Genomic DNA, 6,000 nt, shown 5'->3' with positions numbered 1-6,000 from the left:
TTGCAGCCTTTCAAAAAGCGCCAAGAAAGCGCCGAACACCGAACCCGGACTTTTACGAAAATGTTCAGGTTCGGGTCCGTGTCACGGACACCCCAAAATTCGGTACGAACCCGAACTATACAGTTCGGGTTCGCTCATCCCTAGTTGCTATCAGTCAGGAATTGGCCCAGAAGTTGATTGAGAGCATGCCCAGTCGAATTGCAGAGGTCCTGAAAAAGAAGGGCCAACACTGCAAATACTGACTCTTTGCATAAATGTCATGTAATTGTCGATAAAAGTCTTTGCAACGTATAAAGTGCGTGTAATTATATTTCACTACATCACAGAAACAACTGAAACAAAGATCTATAAGCAGTTTAGCAGCAAACTTTGTGAAAACTAATATTTTTGTCATTCTCAAAACTTTTGGCCACGACTGTAGATCGCGTAGATTCACGTTTTGAGCAAAGATTCTCTCCTATTCTCTCCCTGAAATCACCAGAAGAATCCTCTCCCTTCACTTAGCACAGCAGAGTGACGTGCAGCGCTATGTGACTCCAGCTTATATAGAGGCTGGGTCACATGCTACACTGGCCAATCACAGCCATGCCATTAGTAGGCATGGCTGTGATGGCTTCTAAGGGCACAGAGTTAAACGCTTGTTGATTGGCCGCTCTGCAGCCTTTCAAAAAGCGCCAATAAATTGCCAAACACCGAAACTGAACTTTTACTGAAATGTTTGGGTTCGGGTCCGGGTTCCAAAAATCCTAAAGTTCGGTACGAACCCGAACTTTACAGTTTGGATTCGCTCAACCCTGCTTGCTTTGTTACTGAAAAAAATTTACATTTTAATGGAAAATCTACCAAAAAAGTGAAATGCTGAAATTTCATCTGCATTTTCCTTGTATTCTTGTGGAACACCTAAAGTGTTAACAAAGTTTGTAAAATCTGTTTTGTAAACCTTGAGGGGTGTAGTTTATAAAATGGGGCTATTTATGGGTAGTTTCTATTATGTAAGCACCACAAAATGACTTCAGATCTGAACTGATCCTTAAAAATTGGGTTTTGGAAATTTTCTTAAAAATTTTAAGATTTGCTGCTAAACTTCTAAGCCTTCAAATGTCCCAAAAAATGAAAATGTAATGTTCAAAATAATCCATACATGAAGTAGACATATGGAAAATGTAAAGTAATAACTATTTTAGGAGGTATCAGTATCTGTTTTAAAAGCAGAGAAATAGAATTTTTTTAAATTGAGAATTTTTCCAAATTTTTGGTAAATTTTGTATTTTTTTATAAATAAATATGAAATATTTTTACTCAAATTTACTACTGTCATGAAGTAAAATATGTGACGAGAAAACAGTCTCATAATGGTTTTGATAAATAAAATCGTTTTATCACCACATAAAGGGACACATGTCAGATGCAAAAATGGCCTGTTCCTTAAAATTTAAAATGGCAGGGTCCTGAAGGGGTTAAAAAAAATAAAAAATATGTATTTATTTTTTTAAATAGACAACTGGTAGAAGTACGAATATTATTCAGCTGAATTCTGCTTAAGAAGCTGCTACACATTTGCATGATAAAGAGGCAATTTTTATGGACGCCTGCCTGGTAAAAAATTCCATCTGATAGCAAAATACATTTTTGAGAAGAATTCCTTTTTTTTGAAGATGCGTAATTGAACCACTACAGACACCTGCCCAAAAGTCAGATGGATGTAATAAAGTGGTGAAGGAGTGGAACTGTGCTACTATGGACACCTGGCCAAATGTCAGATGAAAGGCATAGAGAAGAACTACATTTTGGCAAAGGGGGGAACTGCGCCACTATGGACACCTAGCCAAAAGTCAGATGAATGGCATAGAGAAGAATTACAGTTTGGTGAAGATATGGAACTGCGCCACAATTACCACAACTTAATGGTACAGCAGCAATTGCACTGCCAGCAACTTGGCTAGGTGAGAGTTCAGCTTGCTCACCAATCAGATTCCTGAGTACATAGAGTTGTTTTCTGGCCACTCATTCCATTATCAATGACTGACAATAGAGCAGCGGGGGAGGAGTTTGAGCGGGAGAACAAGTAACTGATGAGGACAATGACATGAACACTGTACTGGTTGTGGATGCAACCTGGCTGTCACAAAGAAGATTGATTGAAGTACAGACTGGTTCCAATAGCTGCACAGTTCTATTTTTACATTGGATGTGATGATGGCCTCTCAGGTGTGCACAACATTTTAAAAATGAGACAGGTTAGAAGTAGTAATACTATAGAACACAATTCAATTTCAAAGAAGGTGTAGAACTTTGCTACATTTACCATAATTAAATGGGTCGGCAACAACTGCACCACCAGCAACTTGGCCACGTGGGTGTACAGCTTGCACACAGGCTAATTGCTGGTCACAAGTAGTTTTCTCTTAGCCGCACAATCCATTATGGATGTCTCATAATGGATCAGAGGACAAGGAGGAGGAGTCTGAGAAGAAGAAATGCTGATGAGCATGACAGTGACACTGTACTGCTTGGGGATGTGGTCTGGCTGCCCCAAAGAAGACCAGGAGAAGAAGACAGACTTGTTCCAATTCGGAATGCTGGCCAGTTAGATTTTCCCACAGGATTTGGTGATGCCGCCTCATGTGCTCCAATAGAGCCCCAGTACCTATATTTGTGTTTGAATGCCCATGGCTTATTTTAATCCTCATACGAGAGCTTGGCCTGGGTCTGGAATGTTTTAATCCTGTGGCCACAGTATCCACTCATCACCAGTTCCTCAGCTGACCACAATAGAAGAAGTATATTGTCTCTATTCTTTATTGCCAACACAGCCACCACCCTTCTCCTCTAATGTCTGTTCCTCTTCCTCCACAGCACCCTGCTCCCTCTCCCAGGTCCGACACACAATAATTATCATAGTCTTCACTTTTCCTAACACTTTTATCAGACTGTGATACACGTATGTCATTGTGGGCTCCTTGGACCTCTCCCGATTTTCTGGCCCGTATTTGTCCCAAGTGCCACTGTTGCAACTACTGCCCCTACATTCACCACTGTGCCATTGTCCCACAACTACTACTACCACTACCAGTACAGCTATACGTGTGGTCCTCCACCTGGACCTCCTCCTTATGGCAATGTAAATGTTGACAGTTCTCACACAAGTCATCAACAAGAACACTATCTTGGGTATCTTCCATAATGCATTGGATTTTGTTGCCTCTTCTTAGAGAAAAAGAAGGCTCTCCACTAGAGATGTGGTCATTTTGGTGAAAGACTTTGTCCATTGTTCCATAATTCTTTATAAAGCAATCACATTATTAAGCCAGGCGAGAAGTTCCAGGAATAAGCCAGCTGTATTCCTGGAAGTGACCTGTCTGAGGCCCCACTAGTACTAAAGTCTTCAGATGCTAGACACTGAAAAGCTACCTAAGGTTGTTCATGCAATGCAGTCCAAGGACCAGGAGACTGCCTAATGGATGGCTCAGACTCCACCTCTAGGGGCCCAAAGCTTTTTAAGTTGATATCTCCCTCTAAGCTCTGTGTTGACCCTGGATTACCTCATAAGTTTCCTGACTCTAACAAATAGTTTAAGCAGATATTCCTTCCTCAGACGAAGCTAGTATGGCTGTTGCCACAAAAATATGTATGGCTATCACCAAACTATCAATTGGTTCTTTTAACTTTAATCCATCCTCTGAAGGCATTATGTATCTCCTGAACATAATGCCTTCAGAGGATGGATCAAAGTTAAAAGAGACAATCGATCATGTGCCTTGACAAATAGTTACTTGGCTTCTGTGGCCCGAGTGAATCAGCCTCGCCCAATATGGCACTTGCCTTGCACAAGAAATACTGAAGAGATGCTTTGACAAAGCTCTGAGGTTGGGAACACAGAAACTGATTGATTTTTGGAACTGAATAAGGGGGTCGGGATGGGGTGAGACAGTTTGTGAAAGACCCCCGATTTTTTTTTATTATTTTGAAAATGTTTAGCTTTTATTAGTCCCAAAAATACTGGATTGTGAGGTTTTATTGCAGCTTATTTTCCTGTCAAGTTACAAAAAAATTAACATCCTGTTTATTGCGATCAAGGGATTGCCCCATAGAACAGAATTATTGTTTCTTCTGTTGCCTCTATTATTCTTTGCAAAATGCAAATTTAATATGAATCTCTATAGTAAATTAACTTGTAGTTGTATGTTCTGCTGCCCTCGATCTGCACATCTCCATATAAATGAACCCTGGAACTGCTATTATTATTGAGGTCACAAGTCATTATGGTTAATTACACAATAATGTTCAGATCATTAAAGATTGAGCCATTTTACAGCAGATTGCAGTTTCACAAGTTAGTTGAAGCTGATATTTTTGACAAAGAGAAGATGTTCAATTGCATCAGACCCTTGCTCATTATTTTTTAAGGTTCAGCTCACACCTTTTGGCTATTTTTGCCAATCTGCAGTAAACTATGAGTCAGAATGTATCATAGAGGAAGGCAGCTGTTCTGTAATGAGAAACTACACTGAAAATGTATGAAAATTGTGTTTTCCTATTTAATACACTGAATGCACTGTCTAGAAGTGTCTACGTATAGTTGGATCATATAGAGTAAATTCTCAGTTCTTCATGGGCAATGGAAATGCAGTGAACCACATTTACTGTGGGTGAACCTGTAAATTACTCTATAATGTGGTGCAATTTGGCACCTCTAGGTTTAGGGGACTTGACTTCACATGGAAGTAGACAGGGCTTAATATGCAACATTGTGCTCCAAAATTGTATCACAATTCTGTTGTACTATTTTGTCTCAAACCAAGCCAACCAATAGTTGTTAAACTATGCATCAACTTTATGATCCAGCCCCTGTGATAAATCTGGTGTAGGTCTAGATATCCTATCTAAATTCATGCAATCTATTCTATAGGATTGGAAAATATGCCCCATTGTATACTGAGTAAGCGGAAATATTTATAAAGATATGCTGTATACTTTTATCAACGTTTGCTGAATCAACTGTAATTGAGAATATTCTTCTGCTGTTCTCACAAAAACCTTATGAGAAGAGCTGGTCAAAGTGTGCATGATGCAATCTGCACAAAAATAATCAGCAAAGACAGGGCATGAATAGCAGCAAATAACTCAGAATTGCAACAAGTGGTCTCGTATTTTTTATCGACCATTACATTTTTTAAGCCTAAAGTCAATATCCACCTTTTAACAGTGTCATTTTTAGGCTCAACAATCTGTGCTCAATACTCTTCTAACTTATGCACACCTAAATATTAACCGGAACACAGCCTAAACCATCACAAGAGAGGTACAACCACCAGCATCAAGATACCACTAATCTTGAGAATACCTCAACACAGTTAATAAACAAAATAAGCTTTATTAAAGAATTTGTAAAATCATACAGACATGTAAAAATATCAATATAGCAGCGTATGTTTTATTTGTGGTGTCCGTACATGCGGATTATATAAGACTGAAGGTGCAGCGCCCTCTATGTCCTCTCTGATATGCTCATTGCTGCTATATTGATTCTTTTATATGTCTGTATGATTTTACTATTTAATAAAGCTTATTTTGATTATTAACTGTGTTGAGGTATTTTCTAGATTGGTGGTATCTTCTAACCTATGGTTAATCCCTGTGCTCCTGCTTCTTGTTTCGTCGGGGTACATCGTAGTGGTCAAATAATACATATGTCACCCGAAACAACGTCTTTTGGACATTCAGTATCTCTGTACATACAGTATTTGATCGCAGCCTGTCTGATTATTAATCAGGGCACACTATATTTACCACCATATTTACTTCATCCCCCATTAATCTTGTTCTTACTTTCATTATCTTTGGGTCTTTGGCAAGGAATACGATACCAACCATTAATATCTCAAGTGACACCCCGTTTAGATTGCAGCCCGAGCGGACTGCGATCACTGATCACAGATGAGCCCTGCTCCTAGCTTGGCTCTGGAAAGCAAACATGCCGGGCACGCGTTGTATTGTCCC

The 6,000-nt window shown here is 39.4% G+C and overlaps 1 long non-coding RNA gene across 1 annotated transcript in view; it reads left to right on the top strand.

Moving 5' to 3' along the window:
- The first annotated feature begins 374 nt into the window (after positions 1–374).
- LOC120986843 overlaps positions 375–6,000 on the top strand; it is a 28,616-nt gene continuing 22,990 nt past the window's right edge. Inside the window, exons 1-2 of the long non-coding RNA XR_005775809.1 lie at positions 375–389; positions 918–920. This is a non-coding gene — a long non-coding RNA (uncharacterized LOC120986843). The remainder of the gene's footprint in view (positions 390–917; positions 921–6,000) is intronic.

The sequence above is a fragment of the Bufo bufo genome, chromosome 1 (genome assembly GCF_905171765.1).
Source record: "Bufo bufo chromosome 1, aBufBuf1.1, whole genome shotgun sequence".
NCBI lineage: Eukaryota > Metazoa > Chordata > Amphibia > Anura > Bufonidae > Bufo > Bufo bufo.
This window is presented reverse-complemented; position numbering and strand designations above follow the sequence as displayed.